Source organism: Zonotrichia leucophrys, chromosome 1A (genome assembly GCF_028769735.1).
Source record: "Zonotrichia leucophrys gambelii isolate GWCS_2022_RI chromosome 1A, RI_Zleu_2.0, whole genome shotgun sequence".
NCBI lineage: Eukaryota > Metazoa > Chordata > Aves > Passeriformes > Passerellidae > Zonotrichia > Zonotrichia leucophrys.
The window spans coordinates 2,870,200-2,893,469 of record NC_088170.1 but is presented as its reverse complement, the minus strand read 5'-3'; the positions used below and the strand labels follow the sequence as shown (position 1 = coordinate 2,893,469).

General features: G+C 38.9%; 1 long non-coding RNA gene across 3 annotated transcripts in view; it reads left to right on the top strand.

Annotated features, from left to right (window-relative positions):
• Window positions 1–23,270, top strand: part of LOC135456350 (uncharacterized) — a 91,793-nt gene that overhangs the window by 37,463 nt on the left and 31,060 nt on the right. The gene's annotated exons all lie outside the window — the stretch shown is intronic.

Below are 23,270 nucleotides of genomic sequence, written 5' to 3'. Positions count from 1 at the left end.
TATTTTGTTTGTGGCTGTGGGCTAGAACAAAAGCTTAATAAAACAAAAGTAGTGCTAAAATTGCTGTTTTGAGGTTGGCTTTTTTGTTTTGTTTGGGATTTTTTTTTGGTATGTTTTTTTTGGTGGGTTTTTTTTGTGTGGTTGGTTTTTTTATGCCTCTTTGTAATTGATACCAAACTGCATTTTTTAGTAGAAAATGAAGCCATTTTTGAGGGTATCTAAAGGCATATTAAAGTGACAGACATTTGTCACTCATATTCCTAAATCTTTCAGTTTGAAAAAGAATTTTACTTTAATAATTTGGTATTTCTTTATGATTCCCATTGAACACTAAAACCTCTTTAAAAAGGCATAGAAGAATATGCAGTTCTAGCTTTGCTAACCCCTCTGTTTCTGGATTGATTGAATTAAACATTCTTGATTCCAGCAGGCTGTTGATAGTCTAATACATTTAAATAAGCACCTTCTCAGTTCAGGTATGGATGTAGAATTGGAGAGCATTCAGGAGGCAGACTGCTTTTTGTAGTGGGTGGTGAAAATAATTCTGTGTGACTCAGGAAATGGTGGCAGAATAGTCAGAAGGACAAGGGACTTGCAGAGAACACTGGAAAGGAGAAGCGAGGATTCAGTGCTGATGAGGAAAATGGCCTTGAAGGACAGGAACTGGCAGCTTAGCTGATCAGAGAAGCAGCAAAAACCACCGAGAGGAGCAGGTTAAAGGTGCACCACTAAAGCCAGATTACATCACAAAAAGATAAAAATTATTTAAATTAAAAAGATCTTCACACAATGTCAACTCCTTTACTGACTAAAAACAGGGCAGTTGAATACAAAGGATCATGACTTAAGAAATTTCAGTCTAGCACCTCTGTGTTGTTTTCATTCTTGCTAAAAGGCACGGGGTGCTGACAACCCTGAGGTCTTGATTCAGTCTGACTTCATTTTAAGGGAACATCTGGCTTAAGTCTGCTAGGTTCTGTTTAAATGAGGGTAGAGGCACCTCCCAAGGAGGTTAATCTCTCATATTCCAATTTCCCCATCCCACTAATGATGTAATTAATTGTGTTCTTGAGTTGCCCCTTTGCTTTAACTTCAGAAAAAGTATAGAAAAGTAATTTTAAATATCTAAAAGTAAGACATATAAAGCCAGGTGAGTTGAATCTTGTCTTCAAAACGTGGCTTATGGGTTGGATGTGCAACTCCGTTACCTAGGGAGGGATGTTTTTCTACCTGTAACAAAAATATATGCAGGTCACATCTTTTGTTCCTGAATGTGTGATAACTTTGATTAAACTACCAGATTAAATTCTCTTGGTTTAGATTTTAAACTTGTTTCAAACAAGGTTAGATGGCATTTAAGTTCCATATCACTGTGTCTCCAGTAATGAAAATTAGTCTAATGGGCTCAGGTACCCATTATTCAGGCTAAATTAGCTTCCTGGGAGAGATCCCTGTAAAATAGCCATCATGATGAGGAATGTACCAATTAAAAAAAGTAAACCAACCTGATTATTGACACATTCTGAATTTCTTTTAAAACTTTTTCCTCTTTTGCAAGCTTCTGCCTGTTGTACAATACTGGGCACTATCAAATAGAGAGAAGCATAATAGAAGAGAGTGAAGAGAAAGGAGGGAATTGCTCCATGTCTTGTTGTTGCCGCTGTTTTCCCTATATGTTGAATTATTCTGGAAAGAATACTGTCTTTTCTAGATCTTCCTTGAGATCATACACGCCCTCCTCTTTCCCACTGTCTATCATTGGATGATAAATACTGAATACCATGGCTGCTTGTATGGAAAACTAATCAAGAGTGCTTAAAATATGTATATTTTAGCTGCCTATTAATGAAATTTAATATCTGGAACAGAGACAACCAAAAGCTCTTTGGCAAGTCAGCTTTTCCGAAAAGTTATAGAAACATTGTGGTGTTTTGTTTCTGCTGTTGATGCAGTGATTGCTGAGATTACATGGATGATCTCAGAGGCTTTCTTTTGATGGAATTTCTTATGATTAAATGAGGAAACGGGGTTTTGGAAGACCTGGATTGTATAAGCAATCGAAGTGTCAAAGGATGAAATCAGAAGCACACCCTGGATTCAGTTTTAAGGAACATTTGTCCTGCTTTGAGAAGTCATTTGAGCTGAGAGCAGCTTTTGTCTGCAAAGCATCACTCTGGTAAAAGTAGAAGAAAAATTTTACAAGTGACTTTGCTACTCCAGCTCAAAGTCTACCACCTCAGTTCTGATGCATCTTCTCTGCCAATTTTAATCCTGGTCCTTGCATTGGGATGGCTGTGGGATGGGTTTGTGTTTGCATCTCTGAGAGCTGAGGTTAGCAGCAAGAAATTCCATTGGAACAGACACTTGCATCCACATATTCAGGCATGTTTTAAGTGTGCCAAAGTGACATGTCACGTAAAGGTGAATTAGTCGTGACTTCCAGAAACACAAAATTGCTATTTTGAAGAGTGGTCCTCAGTGACTTAGGTGGTCCTGACACATCCTGTATCTCCTTTTCACATCTGTGAAATGGGAAAATAACACTTACCTACTTCTAAAAGATGTTTCACTGACTAGATTTTATGAAGCACAAGCCTCCTGTGGAATGAGTGCAAAGTATTACTCTATTTATTTTTATGAACTTTCTGTTTTACTGCAGTAGGAAAGCTTAAATTATCCATAGAGTTCTTGAGCACATTGGGGAAGCCAAAGATCCTGATTTTGCCCACTGTGCTCCTGGCAAAGAAAAGACCCAAGGGAGACTCCTAAATGAAAAATATAAACAAAACCCTGAAGCTACTCAGATCCTTAGAAGATTAGATTTTTGAAAATATGTTCTTTATAAGATAAGTTAAATGCATTCTTTCCCTTATTTTTTCCTCTGGTTTGGTCACAGGTTGCTCCAGGCACCCAAATGGGGGTATTCAATCCCTTGCTTTATTGATCCTGGCAGGGACTCATGCTATGGTGCCCTGTCCTCCCTGAGGCCACCACTAACTGTGGATTTAACAGGTCCAGCAAGGAGAAGGAGAAGTTCCAAAGCTGTCATTCAGCCTGGGATCCATTCTTCACCCTTTCCTTCTCATCCACCCCCCATATATTTCATCATTGTCATGGCAGGCAATACTTGAATTTCCAGTTATGCTGCAGAGCTCTTTCAGGGGTGGTGGTTGTTTAGTGAACATCTCACAAGTAGGAAAATTACCTGTGAGACCTGTGTTCCTTGTATCACTCACGTGGACGAGAGGCAGGAGAAAGTGGAAGTGTATTTTATGTGAATTCTTCTTCCCAAGGTACTTTGGGAGTTGGTCACATAAAAGATAAAAGTAGGTGGTCTAGGCATTTTAGGTTTTGACTGCAGAGACATTTTCCTTTTCCATTTACTGATGCCAGTGATTTAGAATTCTGCTGTAAATCCTCATGTTTAGATTTCATTACGTGATGAACTCATTATCTCATATTTGGATTTGTAGTGAAATTTGGTTTTTAGGTGTTTTTTGTTTTTGGGGGCACATTGAGGGGGGAATGTTGTGGAATATTGTGGAGCAGCATTAGGAGCATTTGGCAGGGAGCACTGTAGGGATGAGAGGAACTGCAGGTTGGATTTACAGGGTGGGACATCCCCTACACTGTGACCACAGCAGAAGTAATTGAAGTGTCTAAGCTGAATGCAAAGGAAAATGGCTTTAATTTGGTCCCAAATGTCTGTATTCCATATATGCCTACCTCTCAGATTGGTACAGACTGATACAGATGGGAAATTTTTTTCATTTTTCCCACTGGCAAAGAATACTTTCTATTGCTACTGCTTTCCCACTATCCCTGGACTATATATTCTTTTCAGAAGACTTGTCTTCAAGTGCCACTTTGAGTAATTGAGTGGCTAGTTCACCAGAAAAAAAAATTCCCAGAATTTTAAATGCGACGGGGTTGAATAAAATTAGCAGTTTTGTGCTTACCTGCAGTGATGCAATCAACAATCCAGGTGGATCACAGCTGTGGCCAAAGTTCCTAGGACCCCTTTTTTTTTTTTTTTTTTTTTTTTTTTTTTTTTTTTTTGGCCCTACCACTATTTTCTTATGAGCAGTGTTAAAGCTGTGGTTCTGTGTTCATTAATAGTCATTAATGGCATGGAGTGACCTCCTGCAAGATATTGTACTTAGAGAACAGACTAAATCCACTACATCTTTCATGGGTAGCAGCGGAATGGGACAACTTACCAAGAGTTTATATTGCCTTCAAGATTTTATTTAGTGTCTGGGCTGTATTTATGTCAGAGGACAGTTGTTACCAAGACCCATGTGAAGTGAGATAAGAACAGATGATGCACAGCCTACTGTAACACCTATGACTAAAAATTTTGCCGTTATAAATTTCACATTATGTTTGATAGGGCAGCATGAACTTATACAAGGCCAGTGTTTTTTGTTGTGTGGCGTTTTTGTGGGGATTTTGACCTGGTACAGACAAGGCCTAGAAGTGGGTGCAAGATGTTGCCACACTGTGGCATTTAAAATACTTTTAGTCTTCTCTGTAGTCCTGGGAAGCAATCTGCTCAGCACTCCTCAGGATGAACTCCCATATCCACCTGGGAATAATGCTTACCTGCTCCAAGGGGATCTGTGAAAGTAAACCAATTACTCCTTTAGCTGTGCTTGTACAGCACTTTAAAGATAAAAAAAAATACACTGTGATTGTAAGTAGTGTTGTCTACATTACATTTCTTATGTAACTACATTTTTTTCTTGAGATTCTAAGATATATTTTAATTTTTCTTACATGTACTAGAACATTAGTCTATCTCTAGCTAAACAGGGTACCGTGTAAGTGTAGGGAAAGAAATTGATCCATCTCCTGTGTTATCCACTCTGTGCTTTTATGATATTTTTGTGAACTGCTTTCATCAAGTTAGTAAGGATTTGTCAAGGTGTTTGCCTGTTGGGAATCTCAACATGATTTCTTGAGGGTGCAATCTGGGGCTGAGTTATGTGTTCTCCTCTTCTGCTCTTCTACCTGTTCGTACATCAAAGTCTCCACCAGTGTAATTCTTTCAGGCCTGCTCTTTATTCAGCAGTTGCTGTACAAAACAAATGTATGTTGTGCTTAGAGGATGCTTTATTTCATATCCATTTATCCACCTGATGAAATGAATACATTAAGGGCACATAAGCAGAGATGTCTTGCCTGGAAAGGCAGTGGTGGCTTGTGCCTCATACCACAGACTGCAGTGTAAAGAGGGATGTGTTGGTGGCGTTAGCCAAAATTAGCAATGAAAATTTTAGCTAAGTATCAGGAAATATTTCTTATACTAAGTTCAGGCAGTGGATCAGCCTCCCAAGGAGCATGATGGAAGGCCCATTGCCAGTGTCAATTAAAACTGAACTAGTTTTTGAACTGGGGAATGTACTGTGGGGAACAATCCTGCACAAGTCTAGATGACCTAATAATTCTTTTCCATCTGCAATGCTTATTCCTGAAGTTGAGTTATGTATTGCAATATGATTTCCTCCTGACTGAGAAAGACTGAAGCATTTTTCTCTCATGCAGGATTATTTTCACACTATCCAAAAAAATTTCATAGACACTAAAACTAGTAGAGGAAAAGAAAGCAGAACTAGGTCTAAGAGATAATCCCACTCAATTAGCACCTGCTGTCACAGTGGTTGTAAAAAGTAAACCCAGACATTGCTCCTGTGGATGACAACTTGAAAGGGATCAGGCTTGACAGAGACCATGGACAGGGCAGGGAAATCCTTTGGAGACAGAGGTGCTCTTTAAGGAGAAATTAAATAATTTTTCTTTCTGTTAACTATTACTGAGTCCTGTCTTATCTGTAGCTGCAGTCATTGTTGGGGAGCCATGGCTGATAAGAAGGGACATAACACCAAGTGTCCATCTATGTGCAGTTTTGGGAGGAGTAAAATGTTTCTACCGTAATTTAGATTTAGGCATTGAGAATAATCAGTGATGCATCACTGAAAGACCCATTTTTTTTCCCATTTAACAGGGAAAAGGTTAGAGTAGTACATCATCTTGCTGCTTCCATTCTGTGCATATAAGAAACAGTGTCTAGCCACTAATTGAGAAGTGAACTTGTATATGAAGAATCCAGTTTAGCAGTGTCAGTAAAAGAATTGGTAATTTTTCTGCTAGCAAGGTACCACACTGGTAAAATAAAACCCTTTCAAACTGAGACATACGGTCCACCTGTTCCTTAGATATTTTTTGACTGAAATTTGATAACCTGGGTTTTCCTTGCTTCTCTTCACTCCCATTGGATCTTTTTCCTTGGCAGCATTCTAAAGCTGAGGGAAAACTTGTGGTAGCACCTGCCCTTCTTTCCTGACTAAAACATGGCATAAAATAGCTTTTACTCTGTAAAGACCTCCCTACACTCTTAGCAAAGTCAACAGGACCTTTGCCATAAACTTTGGGGGCAGCATGTTGAGTACCAAGTACCAAGGCTGAAATGCTCCCAGTGTGGGCAGGAGGCCAGATGGGCCAGGGTTCTAATGCCTGGAAATCTGCCCCCAAACTTTTTGTAGCCTTCCAAACCTCTATAAACAATCTGTCTGTAAAACAACCCTCTACCCAAGCCACTTACGAGTCTCACTCAGTTTGCTTCTTCCTGATGTCTTGTTTAAAACCTGCTGCTTCAATATTAGCTTGAATCAGCCCTTTTGAACATTTACGTACGTTTATTTGGCTTTCTCTCTTTGCCTTTTCTCTTGTCCCTGATCTCTTCTTTTTTTATCCATATGACTCCATTTCTATTTGCATATATGCTGCTATGAAAAAGATAAACTAATGGTGCCAGCCCTCCAGCAAGGACTTTGAGGGACTTTCTTGTCTCTCTGACTAATTCCTTTTGTGGCCTTGGGAAAGTCACTTATCTTGTCTTTCTTAGTTTTTCCCTACAAAAAATGGAGTTAGCAAGGTTACACTGACATCCAAGAGATCCTGTTTCTGTTTCACTAGGAAGTCAGCCATCTCCAAATACAGGTTTATTCTATGTGAGATAATTAAAAGCTAAGGTGTTGTAATATTGTGGATTAATTTTAGTCTCCCTGGTCAGCGCTGACCACATCACTGAGGGGGAAAATTCGGAATTAAAATGAAGAGCTAAAAAAGTACTAAGTACTTGTTGTTATTAATCATTGTGTTATTTATTGCTGTTTATCTTGTAATTATTGCTTGGGAAATAAAAAAATCTATCACTGCTCTGTGCCAGCTCTAGCTGCAGCTGTGGATTTAGAGATGAAATTCAGTCTTCAGCCTTTCCCTGGGGCTGATGGACTTCTCCTTTCAAAGTAGGACACTTCTATCTGATGGCATTAACCATAAAATCCCCCATTTCAAGTCTATGATATCCTGAAGGACAACGGCTCATTTCATTTCTTATCAGGAAATCGGGCAGATCAGTCATATTTCCCGAATCAAATGACATTTTCAGAAAATTCATTTGAACCAAAAATGAGGTTTCCTCTCCACAGACTCCAATTAGTTTAAAAGTGGCTTTCTGATGAAAATTCTTGAAATAACTGAGCTGTATAAAGAAAAATCTATATCTATATATGTATGTATATAGATATATGTACACATGCACTGTGAAAGCCATAGCCAGAGTACCCTATCAAGCAGTATAAATCTTTAATTTTGGCAATCAGCAGTAATGATGAAATACCTTAAGCTTTTTTCCTTTGCTTCCTCCTCGTTTTTCCTCCTCTCATCCCATCACTCTGGCTATTCCAGTGGGAGTGAACGCACTCATTTTCTCCCTAAGTACACAAAATTAGCTGCTTATCTGTTGATCTTCTTACATGATCCTTTAAAAATCCTTTCTCTCTCTGTGTGTCCAAGGCCGCTTTTGCCTTCAGAGGAAGCCCAGACAAGCCAATCCTCAGCCTTTCCCTTACCCGCTCACAGGGGGCCTGGGCCTAATTAAATTGCTCTCAAAGACAAGAAGGGATGAATTTCCTTCTTTCCATCTCCCTTGTCACCCATTTAACTCAGCTGAGATCCGTTCGTTCCTTTTTAGTTATGTTAAAATGGAAAAGGGGGGAGCCTGCTTTGAGGGGGACAGGCAGGGAAGGGAGAGAGGAAAGGAGAGGAGCAGGAGGTGTGTGGGCAGAGCTGCCAAGGTGCAGCATCCCAGGCTGCACAAACAAAGCAGCCAGACCAGAGGAAATGGGAGGTGACTGGAAAAGGGCAAGCAGCAGGACAATTGCTGGGTTTCTCTGGCTGGGACCTCCTCTGTGGCTTTTATTGTCTGTTTCTATACTCAACCTGAAGAAAAATGTGATGTTAAGGAAAAATCTATGCACATTTCTGTGTATTTATGCCCTCTTTCAGAGGAATGCTTGCTTCTTACTCCACTCCTTCCAATACCTATTTTCAGTGATGAGAAGGCCTAGAAAATTAGGATGATCCTTGTTCTGCCCGTGTGGTATCCCCCAGGAGGGCGGAAGTGGCCGATTTGGCTCATCCCTGCTTGGTTGACAGGGAGAGGGTGAAGGGGACTACCAGGGCTCAGGACTGTGCCTGTGCCCAGGGAAGGACAGCCCTGGTCCTGTCAATGCCAGGATCTCTGTGCAATCCAAAGCCCAGGCCTAGGAAGAGCCAAGCAATTAGCCTTTGAAGGTCACCCAAAGTTGTTGCTTTTTTTCTTTTTCTTTTCCATCCCTCTCCCCCCCACACTTCTCTTTTCTCAGTGCCGCATCCTCCTCCTCCATCACCCAAACCCCAAACACATCTGAGGGAAGCCATTCAATTAAATCTCTCCTGACTCCAGCTGGCTCCTGAGTGAAAGGTCAGCAGTGTCCGGGAGGGAGAGGCGTGTGCGAGGAGGAGCCGGAGCTGCTGCTGCAGCCTCCCTCCCTCCCCTCACCTCCCCTCTCTAATGATACCCAATGGTCAATCACTCCCCAGCAGAGCTGGAGATGCCCTGAAGCATCATTGTGGTCGGGAGTGATCGATCAGGTTTTTTTTTTTTTTAAAAAAAAAGATTATAATGATAACCCGTGGCCATAATGTCAGCGCGTTTGCGGTGCCTCTCACAGGCCGCGTGCGCTCCGCCTGCCAGCACTGAGGAGAGGCTTGGAGGGGCTCAGGAAAGCCTCTTCCCCCCACTGAGCCCACTTAGCTCTGCCTTAAAGACAGCTAATTAGACTAAGGGCTGTTATGTGTGCTTGCAGCAGAGCTGGAGCGAGGAGGGCCTGGTGCCAATGGCGAGCAGGACTAGAGCAAGCTTTGTTTTAGAGAGGCTTCCAGTTAACTGGAGGTGATCACACAGAGGCACGGCCATAAATAATACATACCTGGATGCAGGAGGGTTGTGGTGATCCACTGCTGCCCACCCTGTGCTGTTGGGGGGCCTCTATTTTGAGACAGATTAGTGCTCTGTATTGCCAGGCAGGCAGAGGTAATCACGGGTCCACGCTGGAGTTGGAGATCTGAAAATCACCAGGAGGTGCTTATCAACATGCAATCTGAGCACCACTGGATGTGTACAGACCTTTTAAAATTCTATTAGTACGTGTCTGAGTAGATTGTGGGGAAAATACAAACAGTTTTCTAAAGAAAAACTGTCAATGCCTCTGCCTAAATCTCCTACCCTGCAGCCGAAGCGTGGACTTCTGTTTTTATGGATAAACGTGATTTGTCTTTTAACTGTTGAGATTACACACTCACTGGAAGGACTGCAGACCCTACTTGGAAGAGAAAATCTTCCCCTTATCCCACTGTACACTTTATCAGAAAAATAATAATCAAACCTGGGGGCTCTCTGTCCCTTTCCCCCGTTGAGGAGGTATAGGACAAATAACTCCATAGCAATAATTTTCTATCCCAACATAGTTGGTTTTTGTTTTAGTTGTTGTCACATTATTTTCTGCATCATTTGATGTACAAAACTACATTTTCCTCTGCACCTATTAAACTATTTGATGATGCCTTTTATTTTGCACTATAATTGGGAAAGCAATCATGTGATAAAATCTAAGTTTGTTGTGAAATAAAATAAGCGATGTTGAAAACATCCAAATTATATTGTCCAAGAAAGTTTCTCAGAGATTCTGTTCATCTAGTGAAATTATACTATTATTATTTTTTAAGTTTTTTGCACTTTTGAGAAGAAATCTTTCAGCATTATAAGATACTATTAACAGACATAGCAGTAGTACTTTTGTGATTCTGCCACTACCTGTCTTGCAGTAAGAGTGCTAAAATAGTGTGGTCTCAAACAGGACATTTCTCTCCTTTCTTGTGCAGCTGATTTGTGTTTGTGAGATTTGCATCTGTTTGTATGCTTGAGCCAGTAAAGAAAAGCTGTCAGAATATGTATTAGCATGCACTAGAAGGACTGAAAACTCTGTGCAGGCTTTGAGACACAATCAAATTTTGAGGACAATATTTGATGCCTTTTGGTAAAGAATCACAAAAAACCCATGTGACTTTTCCTTATGAAACTTCAACTAAAAACAGAGGCATAATTTTAGAGGACCAGTTGGGAGCCAGCAGACAATATGCAGAAGCTTTTATCATGTGTTCAACCTCATTAGAAGGATGCAGGTTTCACCTAGAACAGTTGTCACAACAATTAATTGTATTTTATTTTTCCTAAGATAGTAAATTAAACTAAAAACCTACAACTTTATAATCCTATAAGTTTAGGGTGTGTATGGGAAGAATATATCGGAGTCATTAATTCTTTAACCTGTTGAAATCAAGGGCTGTATTAACCATGATGAGGCATCAATAGACAGGGTGTAATTTCTGGATAAAATGTTATAATCTTATTTTTCTATTGAGACAAAAGAATTCTTAATACCCAGGGATCAATTGGCTGTGAATAATGATGTTGTACATAAGGTCAGTGATGACATAGCTTTTAACCATCAGCGATAGGCTGTCTGTTCTAGCGAGATTCCTTAGAGAAAGAGCCCAAATGAAAAGGTGGGGAATGTAGTGTTTGAGAAAGTCTAGGTAACCTGTTAAAGAGCAGCACTTTTCTGCTTAATGAGGTTTGCAAAACTACTCTGAGGTGCAAAGCATTCCTCCCTTCTCCTGGCCAGCCCTCATTCCCCAGTTTTGCTGTCAAGAGTTGTTACAGAGACAGGCACAAAGGGTGGAAGTGTTCTGGTTTCCAGTCCTGCCCTGGGGTCCAGGCTTAGTTTTTGCTCCTCAGTCTTCTTGTATAAAAGTGGCGGGGGGAAAGAGGATGACTTTAACAGCTCCCAGTTCCTCGTACTATCCTACAGATCAAGGGTGCTGTTAATGAATTAGAAAATCAGCAAATAGTAAAAACTTACTGTCTCATCCAAAGGACACTGAACAACTTCCATTGAGCTCTGCTGCAGTGTATTCTAATTAATATTTTTTTGATCTAGCATAAATGTAGAAGTGTAAGCACACTTTGCTGCCACAGTCATCCAGACTAATCCCATTTGCTACAGCTGAACTATGAGACCAAATAGCAAAGGGACCACACACACACAAGCAGCCACTGAATCCCTGTTAAGCTTTTGAATGCCAAGTGCTGCTGGATGCTAGTGAGTTATTTCATGGTGTGCTTATCTCCCTTTAGCAATCCAAAGTACCAGGTTACTTACTCTGGTACCAGACCATTACAAACATCAGAGAGTTCTGTAACTAGAAGTGAGAAAGCTTCAGGTGTGCATTGGTCTTTAAAAGAAACAACAGCAAATACATGAAGCCGTATGCTGCAGATTAAATACCTGAGGATGAAAGGTGTTTCTTTCTGTTTTCAAGACTTTTGAAATCTTCCTATCCAACACCATGTGTAGGATACTGCACTATTCTCTTTGTAAAACCGGATTATGAGCTGCTGTTGTAATAAGGAATAAATCCAAACAGTGGTGGATTTTTTAATGGTTTCTTTGTTGTTTCTTTGCTTTGTTTCTGCTGTACTGAGCTGAACATAGCATCTTGTAGACTAACATCTAAAGCACTTTTCTTTTTCCTGCTTTATTCATGCCTCCTGTTTCATCCCATGTTATCTTTAGACACTTCAGTACTGTCCCACACTGTTTAGTTTCTCAGAGAAGTAGGTGGGTGTGAAGTAATGTGTGAGGACATTTTGATTCCATTTGGCTACAAAACATCCCAGGAAAAATGAATTAACCTTAGCACAGGTACCAAATTTTCTATGCATTGAATTTGCAAATTATTCACCCAAATACTGACTTGACTACTCACTGTCTGAATAGATAACAGATGTTCAACCCTAAAATATAGGGGCTTTGGTCATTAAAAATCATTTGAATAGTGCGTTGCTTACCTAGTATATCACAACTGATGCAGACATGTGGCATACTTAATTCAGAAAGAGCTTAAAAAAGTAATTGTAAACATGACCTCATAATACTTTATTTCCTCTGGGTGATTCTGTGTCAGATTTACTCAGAGTTAAAATCAGAGCCTCTCTGTTAAATGCCAGCACTATAGAAAACAAAATCAAGCAAACAACAACACACTCCCAACCACCTGAAAAAGCAAATGGTACTAGGAATTTTTTTGTCATTTAAGTCATTGTCAGATTTCAATATTATGTTTGTTACTGATGTCTCAGAACACTTTTAATCTTCTAAATTTAACAAGTAGTTTTGATTGCATTAATATCTGAAGTGTGAGTTTTTGTGTGGTTTCTGTAGGACTGCCTATGGAGTTGAGGCTGTGGACAGGGATGCCTGAATCTGAGTTATTCCAATGTGTTTGATGGTACTCAAGTTCTCAGAAAGCAGTGATATTTTAGGAAAAAAATGGGTCCTACCTTAAATTGTGCTAAGCAATGTGTTCACACCACCTCTGTGAACCCATTTTTCCTTGCAAGATGAGTATTGCGGGATAGCGCCATTGCTCGAAAAGTTCCTAAAGTTACCCAAAATTACCCAGTGCTAAAACCAAATCAAACAAACCACCAAACACATTCAGCACTGAGCTGCAGATGAGCATTTCTAGAACTCAGGCCCCTGCTGAAGCCTGAGGATGTGCCCATTGCACCCCTGCCAGTGCTGGCTGCCTGCCCTGGTGGGATGTGTTGCCAGCGACTCCTTAGGCTGCTGAGAGGGTCAATTGAAGCAGCAAATCTTCAAACTGTGCAGGTATCCAGCCTCAAAAATGTCAGAATATCAGGCTCTTACCTCTTTTTGAGAATTTAAAGCTGCTGTAACCACTATTATGGTCTCCACTGCCTAATTCACTGCCAAGTAAAGTATGTTTGTACGTTTACGCTGCCATATATAAATGATCACTGCATTAAGCATTTATACCAAATTTTACTCTTTAAGGTTCCCAAACCACTTTAAGAATTTAAAACCAATGTAAATGATAAAAAGGGATAGGTCTGGTTGAACTACTTAAAATGAATAATTAATTTGACAAATCTATTTCTTTTTTCCTTATTTGCAAATTATTTAAGTGCGGAGTTAAGTTCTTTTGTTCAACAGTTGAAGCTGTTTGATTAATAGTTTAGGCAAAGTATTTCAGTCTACTAATTGCCTGCAAGATGTTTCACATGGCAATTATGATGTACTTTATTTATAATTGCTCATTCTACCTGCTAAACAATGACCTGCCATAAATGACATGGTTTTATTTCTACACGTTGCTTGGCTAACTTTATTCAGTTAACTTTTAACATTCAGGAAGAGGGCTGAATATGGTTCAGAATTTTTCCAGAATCTGGAAAAAGCCCATGGAAGCATCCTTTGCAGGACAATTTTGTGCAGTCTTTCTTGACAGCACGTTGGAAAGACCCTGCTAAATATTTCAGGGGCATAGAAAGATAACCAACATTTTTCTGGTACTCTAGATCAAAGTGGAAAATGTTGAAATCAAGCCTAGGTGAGATTCAAGATAGCAGGATGGAGGCTGTTTCTAGTACCTTGTTTAGTACCTGACAGGCTGTTGATGATTTTTGAAAAATCTGATCCTGTTGACCATCTCAGCAAAAGCCATCCCACTCAATGAAAAACTGCCAGAAGGGCCTTAAACTAAATGTGGATTTGAGTAATAATTTTAAAAATTCCAGCAAATGTGTACTCTCTCTGTGTGAATTGCAAGCAGCCCACCAGACGTGCACCAAAGCCAAGTGATAAGGGACATATTAGATTGTAAAGAATTGCTAAACGAAGTTTCAAGCACCTTGTTAATAGGTGAGCAGAGGCAGTATTAATATATGTGAAGAAATGTCACACAGTTAATATTTCTGAAACTTGGTAAGGTGTCATAGTGCTGGAGTCACAAATATTGATTAAATTTTTTAGCCCTCTTAAGAAAGAGGTGCTGGAGATGGAATACTGCATCAAATAAACATTGCATGTTGAAGAGTCAAAAATAATCTAGTAACAGGAACTTGGTACTTCTGAGTCAAAATATAATTACACATTCCTGTGTACATTACAGAGAAAAAAAAAACCAAACTAAAATCCACAGAGAAAGTGAGAAAAGCAAAGCTGCTCTGTCACCATTTTTCCTTTTTTGTGGGGAGGGAAAAAAAAAATCTATCATAGTAGTGTTTAAACTGAGGAATATTTTCGTATTTTCTAAGGTTTTGTTTTGCCAGCACCAGAATTCCCTAGAGCTTCCAAAAATAGTAGCAGATAATCTCAGAGTGTCAGTGTGGAGATTTGTCTTGCACAAGGAAGTTTAGAACTGAACATAAATTTTGCCCGCCAGTGATCATCAAACAGGAAGAGCTGTTAAAAACATGATTATATTTACTTTATAAGTATGAACTGTATATGACACCAAGTAGTTATACTTAGATGTTTTAGGGGGGCAGTTTTTCCAAGCTTGAATCAGTTCGCATAACTGAACAGGAATGTAAATTTTAATTAGTTAGTATTAATGAATACTGGGAATTGTTCAAGGACATAAACTCGCACGCAAAAATGTACAGTAATCAAAATGTCCTGATTAAACCACAAAAAAGTACTGTAAAACCAGAAAATAGTGATGTGTCAAGAATGGAAAAAAGCAGGCATAAGTTATACATTTAGACTTATAAGTAACTGATAAAATAAATTAACGACTCTGTTAGACATCAATGGCCAATATGGTTAGAAACAACAAGAAGGCAATTTGAAAACATTTTAGCATCAAAAAGAATCTTAGGTCAGATATAGTTCCACTGAATATGCAGATGGTGGAAATCATAAATAATGACGCAGATAAGGCAGAAATGTTTAATAAATATTTCTGTTCCGCACTTGGAATGAAACAGGAGGATGTATCCATCCCATATGATGTTGTGGATGGAAATGAAAGTTTGCCATCTGTAACAAAGAAAGAGGTAAGGCAGCAACTGCTGAAATTGAACATATTCATATCAACAGCCTTAGATTATTTTAGACCCAGAAGTCTCAAAGAAGCTAACAACAATGCTAAATTTAGCCAGTTTACCAAAATGTAGGAAATGGAGATATCAACCCTGCTTTGTTGTCTTGTAGGCACTTAATTTTCCTGCTTTGGAAAAACCTCTCCCCACCATGTGATAAAAAACAAATCTCACTGAACAAACATAAACCCTTTTATTTATTCCTTAGGCTGATACAAACATGGTGATGTTGATGGTCTTTGTTATGAGAGGGATGATCTAATTTTATAAACTGATTTGAATTGCCTGGTTAACGGCCAAGAACCAGCAAAGTATCTTTAAATGCAGCCAAAAGCAAAGTAGAACATTTAGGAAGAAGAATTAGGGAGACTGTCTCTGAAAACAGTGAGTCAGAAAAGAGCTTGGAAGAGTTCTCATGTATTATTACCACAAAATACATTTGAAATGAGATCAGATTTCTCTGAGTCCTTATGGAAAAAAAATCTATTCTCTAGACATACCAATGGTCAACCTTGACTATGACAGTTATTTATTCCTAGTCTGGGAGATTATAAAAAGAAAGAAAAAAAAGTAGAGAAAACATTTTTGAAAATTATTTATGAAAATAAAAGTGTAGCAAAAGCATTTGGGTTTCAGTTGAGCAAATCCCTGGAAGAATTTTTTTTTGCAATGCTTTCAAAGGAACCTGATTTGACTACTAAAATGCAGCAGTTCTGTGGTAGATTTCAGTTTCCTAGCATGGATGGTACTTCACGTAGGCAGGTGATCCTGTTAGCAGAAGACTCATAAAACCTTATAGCAAATACAGCACCCTCTACAAAATTTGAGACATCTGTATGTACAGCAAGGGTTCAGATGTTCTCAAGAGCAGATGTTCAAAACCTGTGATGGTGGACAGAGTTCAGACATGTGCACTTCCTGTTTAACCAAGCCTACCTGAGTCACACAAATGAAAAGCTGAAGTTGGAGGAGTGCCTGCCAGACCAATTTTTGTGTTTAACAGCAGATCACTTTTTCATCATCATCCAGGAGTTACCTCTTTTTAAGACAAGTGTTCCTGACCTCCATATTCTTCTTCAGTCAGGCTGGCAGCTGTGAGGAAAAGGGCAGCAATAGACCTGAGTTCATAAATGTTCATACATTGAAAACATTGTAGCTATCTTGGTGTCATCCTTACCATAGTTTCTGTTTGGCTTGAATTTTGAACCAAAATTGTTCCCATCTTGTTGAGAAATAACACACAGCTGCACCAGCAGCAGTACACCTCAAAGCACCCAGTTACAAATTATGAGCTAGCCCACAACCCAAATGAGTTCCATCTATTTCTCAAAAATATTTTACTCTGTAGCCATCAGGAAATGATAACATTCTTTTGTGCTTCAGTATTTCGATGTCAGTGGGATTTCCCAGGTTTGCTTCTCTGTTCCACAGTGGGTGGCTGCAGAAGTTACCCTTGAAAAGCACATTTGTGGGATTGTTTTGCAGAGCATGGAGGCCACTTAGCTGGAAAAATGGTTCGATTCTTAAACAGTGCTTTGAAATTTTTTAGGAAAAAAAAAAAAAATCCAGCTCTGGAAAGCTGGATGCACCTTCAAAAGAAATTTTGGAGGGAATTCTGCAGAGCACCTACGTTCTTGCAGAGCAAAATGGAGACAAGTTAGAAAGGCCTCTGAAGAGAATGAAGGGTGTGTAGGAGTCAGTGTAGGACACTGGTTATGCAGCAGCAATTGATGTTCTAGAATAATATCTTGTCTGAGTCATAGCAGCATAATCATTGCCTAGGTGTGGAGATTTACAGTAACAACTGGGCTCTTCAAATGATTCACTGCGTGGCCCTTAGCAAACTACTTAATTTTGCCTTTCAATTTCCTTGGCTATGAAATGGGGATAATTATATTTCTAGAGCTTTACAAACGCTTTGGGATCTATAGCTGGAGAATACATAAATGTGCTAAACAACAACACCAGGTTTTTTTTTTCCTTTTTCTAGTTAAGACCCTTAAAGATCAGCTTCACCTACTTGTCATTGTGGAGGTGGTCTACCTAAAGCTGATAGAGCACAAAATTGCTCTGGAGCAAGGTTATAGCAAAACTAACTTCTTTGTCATTATTCTTGTGTTAAGACTTTTCATTTTTTGTGTCTGATTTTTTTTTTAAGGCTCTTATCAAGTCTCTGCTTTTCAATAGAAGCAAGTATCTCTGTGATGATGCCAGACCCATCTTTTAGACTTGTAGTGGCTGCTGCAGTGCAAGATGTCTTTGGGAGAGAAGCAAGCCCAATGGAAATCATACCACAGTCACAAATTTGGCTCTAATTTGGGAATATACAGCAACTATCTTCCACCATCTTGAGGCAGCCATTTCTGCTCTAAAACATTAACAGGAAAAAGTGATTTTGAATTTAATAATGAAACAACACTTTGGAATATAAAAATGCTTAGAAAATTATGGGGACAGTGGGTTAATTTATCTGAGTTATAATTTATCTGACATCTTAATGACAATACCTATTGTTTTTTCCCAATGCAACGCTCTACTATGTGTGCGACAGGAGAAGCACTGCTATGCCAGGACTTCTGCTGCCCAGCTCTGACTCTCACACACCCCTCAGTCATTGTCACCTCTGTTTTTCCCACTCAAAGGTCTAAACCCAAGTGCTAGTGAGAAAATACAGTTTGTGTTAATCAAAGTCTAGTGCTTTTATATTCCCAGCTTTCCTGTCCCCTGTTGGTTGTATTTTGGTATTTGCTATAATGTCAATATTTTATCTGAAGATCAACTGTTATCAAATAGGGTATTTTTGGTTCTACTGATAATGTTTTTGATTTGATGCAGCTTCTTACACAATATAAGGAACTCAGGAAAAAAATATTCCCTTTCCCAGAAAGGAGAGGAAAATTGAATGTGTTTTGATCTAATGTGATTTTGATGATACATGTAATGTTTCTCTGGCTGATTTTGCAATTCATTTAGGTTTTTACATAGAAGGTTCAAAAGCAAAGTTGTACCTCCCAGATTTACTGATAAATAATTATTTCTGCAGTTCTTTCTCTTTTTTTATCTCTGTCACAGGCAGATACAAAGAGGTAAAAAGAAAATAACTAACTAGATAAAAGTAGGACTACCTCTTTTAAAAGCTGGAAGTAGTAAGGAGAGAGTGTCTGCAGACTACAGCTTTCTTTGGTCTAGGGAATCAATTTGTTTCCTATTACCTTCTGGTAATTTGTTCTGTTTCCTAAGTTGAGCCATGAGCTGGGGGTTAACAGGCAGGGAGACAGGGTCTCTTCTAGGCAGGAAAATTTCCAATAACAACTTGAGAATATCACTGTTTTGCCCTATTGCTTTCATAATGATGACAGAAGATACTGATTTGCATGAAAATTTTGTCTTAATTAAATTGAGACATCTCTGCTGATATATAAGTTTTGCTGCAACTTAAACCCACTCACTAGAAATGCAAATTCACTAGAAAGGTAAAAGCTTTCTGGAAGTACACCTTGGTGATTTTCTGTCTTGTTCTTTGTCTTTTTTCTTGTTCCAACAAGACTGGATCATGCCAGTTCTGCACTTCCTAGAAATGAGTCTGTGTTTTACCTTGAATCTGAAACACCAGAGAATTAGTGTTAATTGCACTCATTTGGACAGTGCTTATGGTGCCTTGGTGTTGATGGCAGCTGGCTCCTGAGTGTTTAAACCTGTGTTGCACTGAAGGAATTAGGTGCATAGCAAAAATTGTTGCTCCAATTTTATGGCACTAATGGAACTGAAAAATGGAAAGATACTTGCTGTTTATCCCTGGATCCTTGGCTTCCAATATAATTTCATTTATAAGCCTACAGAAAGGGAAAAATACTAACTAATAATTCAGTCACCCCTCTGATTTAGTTTCCTCAGCATCCCAGCATGCTGGGCTAAACAAGGGTCTTGTGCTGCCAAGCTCTAGTTAAAATCCATATGTTCACCAAAATACCATCGCTTATGTCATGCAGGTTCTGAATCATTAGGTATGATGTTCACATTATTACTCACTAAACAGGTTTTTATGCTGTTGAGGCCAATGCATATCAAAATTCATGAATTCCAATAGTTACAAAGAGTTCTTAATGATACCTTCAGAAGATGAAATATATAGGTTTCAAAAGGTATGAGAAGATATGGATATTAGGCATAATAGTTAGAGGTAGGAGGAGCACACAAGATCAACAAGCCAGAGAAGTTCAGAAACCTTTAGTGATTGTACAGTGATCTGTAATGAAAATTCAAGTACCTTCTCTTTAATGATCCATTTATCTCTTTGACATGATTTTCTATCATTCTAACTGGCATGGCTCCTGTTTTCTGAGTGTTTATTGCAAATTTGTTTTGTCAAACAAGTCTTTAATACCAGACAGATCAGGCTGCTTCCTCAACATTTCCTCTGAACGAATCCTTTGTTGTAAGGAAAACACAGATGAATTTTTTTATGTCTGAAGGAGCAGCACTGATATGATTCTTGTGGTAAAGAAGGAGGAGAATTTTCAAGTCTCTAAAGCATGGTGAATTGTTTCTGTGTCAAGTTGGTTCTGCCACAGAGCAGAGTGCCCTGTGACAATACATGGTTCTGTTGGCTGCTGCCTCTTCAGGGCAACACTGGGCTCTTTGAATTTTTGCTGTGGTTTGGTCTGTGGGATGGATCTGCTATGCAATTGCAGCTTCATTTAGAAACTTTACTTACTTTACTCTTTATTTCAAGAATCATGGTCAAGTTGAAGTCTCCTTAATATTAATAAGCATTAATACCAAAGAAAATGTTATTCCTACTCAGAGTATTGAGGGAACAAAACCAACATTCTGAAGCTCATTCCTTCAGTAAAATCTTTTATATTAACTTTCAATTATTTGAATTGATGTTCACTTAAGTTTACAGGCATGTTTCTCAATGTGACACCTTATTACAAACCATGAGAACTTGTCCTACTCTTTGCAGCACTGGTCTCAGGTACTTTAATTTGTGCCCAGTGGGAACTCTGTGAGCAATAAATAGGCTGGGGTGAAAATCCAGAGCATGCAGGCACCCCCCAGCATCTTCCTCTCCTCAGTCTTCCTGTAGGTGCCTCACTCCATTTTGAAAGTGGTGCCTCACTGCAGAGAGGGAGAGCTGTTGCAGAATAGATAATAACCTTCTAAATTCACACCCTGTAGTACAAAAACTTCCTCAAACCATTAGTAAGTCATTTTTATTGATTTCAGAATCCCATTAACCTTAAAGGTATTCCTCACACATGGTGGAATCACTCAGGAAAGCAAGAGCAAACCCTAAACTTGAGGCTTCAAGCCCTAAAAAGCATTCATTTAACTCTCTCTTGCCAGTCCTGCAGATTCTGTGTTTCTATTCCCTTTTCTGCTCCTTGTGACTTTTTCCTGGAGAGACCTGGAGAGCAGAACAAAGAAAGCTGAAAAAGCAGCCCCTCCAAACTTTGTGTGCTGGTGATATAGGGTAGAGTAGGGAAACCTTGATGAAGTAATAGGATTTCTCTGTCTTTCAGCACCAGATCCATTGCTTGCATTCAAAGTAAATAGGAATTTGGGGGGAAAATATAATATTGTGTATTCTATCTATTGTATGTTTTTGCTAAGGCCTCCATTCCTCAAGCTGTAATTATGAACATCCCATGTTTTATGGGATAGCTGAAAGTGCTAACTGCTGTTGAAGTGTAACAAAGTCATCTCTATAGTGATTTAGATGAATTTGGAAAGTCAGTGGTGAGAAGAATTATTTTTCTGTATTAAATTAAATCTGGACTTGTGGGAAGATTTGTTCCTAAGAATAAACATTACTAGGAAAAACAAATTCCCCCTACTTCAGAGTCTTTAAATATAAACAAACTGCAATTAGAGAAGTCTTAAAACAGGACTTATGCTAACTGTAAAAGTAATTTTGACAGGTTCTATTTATACTACTGTTGACTGTGATGATATACCTGAATAAAGACTGCAGCATAATTTGGGGAGAAAGTAATCTCAAATTACCTCATACCATAACTTTATCAATAAGAAAACTAGTAATGAGGACAAACATTTATTTTGTGATTGTATATTTATCTCAATAATGAGAATATAACTTTATTTCCTTCAAAACAGTAATAGCATTTCTTCAATTATTTTCATATTCCCAATATTATATTTTTATGTACTGTACTATAATCCATACACATTAAGCTTCTGTTTCTTTCTCACTAAACAAATTCAATTAAAAAACCAAACAATGACAAACATATAGAGTTACCTATACCTTTTCCCAGCAAGATGAAAAACAGAATTTTATCACATTTTCCTGTTCAGGGAATAGACAATTCCTTTGTAAACTAGAAACCTAATACTGCAGGTGAATTTTCTGGGTTTTTTCCAGATTATTCTTACCGAATTCTGTAGTTCATATATCAGTAGTGGTATGTAAGGGAGGCATAAATCATGATGCAGCATTGGACCTGATTCTGTAAGTAGGCAAACTGAAATCATATGTCATTCTTTCTGTATGCAGATGCTTTTAAATGCATCAAATCTCTCAGTTGTTGTCTCTGAAGAAGTTTATAAATAATTTTTACAATTAATGCACCTAAGTCAGAAAATATGGAAAAATGCAAGAGGATGCTCACCATTCATGAGTTCAAATGACCTGATTTATTGTTTTGATTTGACACTTAACTTGTAATTCAAGCATTTTATAGATGTGGTTAAAACAGAAAACAGCTGTGGTGTTTGATTAAGGTAAATGAGACTCAGCAAGTATTTCTTATAACCAGAGTCCTTCCAGGTATTGTGTTAAGTAATTTTTGTAGCCCTGTCACCTCATTGCATCATCTGTGTAAAAAACATCCCTCTAAACATTGCCTTAACTTTTAGAGCTCAGATTGTTATGTCACTTTATGTCAACTGCATGTTGATGTCTCTTGACTACTTGCCCATTTCTAATGCAGGACTTAACAAGTCCTTGCACTGCTGACATTTTGCAGCCTGTTATTCTGTGGGCTGAGTTTGAAGACTTCTTTTAGTTGGGTAAAATAGAGCATTATTTTGCTGTTTGCAGTTTATTGGTATGTTAAGCTCAGCTGAGGCTCCAGGGATCAAAAAAATCAAGCTAAGACAAAAAGAAGAGAAAAGTGAATCAGCTGGGTTATATTAGTAAATAATTTAGAGTGCTTAAAATAACAATGTTCACACATTTTTAATTTAAAGCCTGCTAAATCCTTTTAAAATTCATTTGTATTTGCAATTACTTAAACTGTGAGCTGTGCACTGGAGGGAGCGAAGCTATAGATTTGAAGTACGTAGCTGGAGGTAATATATAAATTCAATTGATCAGTCTGGCAGAGAATTGATGCCACAATTTGTACCCAGTGGCACTTTCTCTTTCTTACCCCACTGGCTTAGAACATTATCAGAAAGTCAATATGACGAGCCAATACAGTGATATACTTGCAGCCATAAGTCCCTTGCTCAGACGGAACCCTGGGTGCTCGCGCCGTGGGTTGCAGCGGGCAGACAGCCTGACTCCAGCCCGCTCTGAGCCATCCTGAGAGCACTCAGCTCCCTTCAGCTTCCCAGGTTTCACGTGGTTATCAATGGCCCCAGCAGCCAGCCAAGGCAGGCAGAGGATGGCTGTGTCTGCAAGGCAGGGATGGTGGCTGTGCAGTGCTCCAGTCTGGCTGCAGTCCCCACTATCAGCTGCCTGTCTCTCACAGGCTTTGCACTCATCGTGATCAGGTTTCCTTTATAACTCCTCTGTAGTCTCATGTTTTGGTTCTCTCTCTTCCTTGTAATTTATTAATGATTTCGCCTCCTCTGCATTCTCTTTTGAAACCCTTCTGTTTTATAACAGGCATTTTTATGAAGCCTGATGAGGAATGGCTTACAAAGTCTGCCTTTTGAGAAT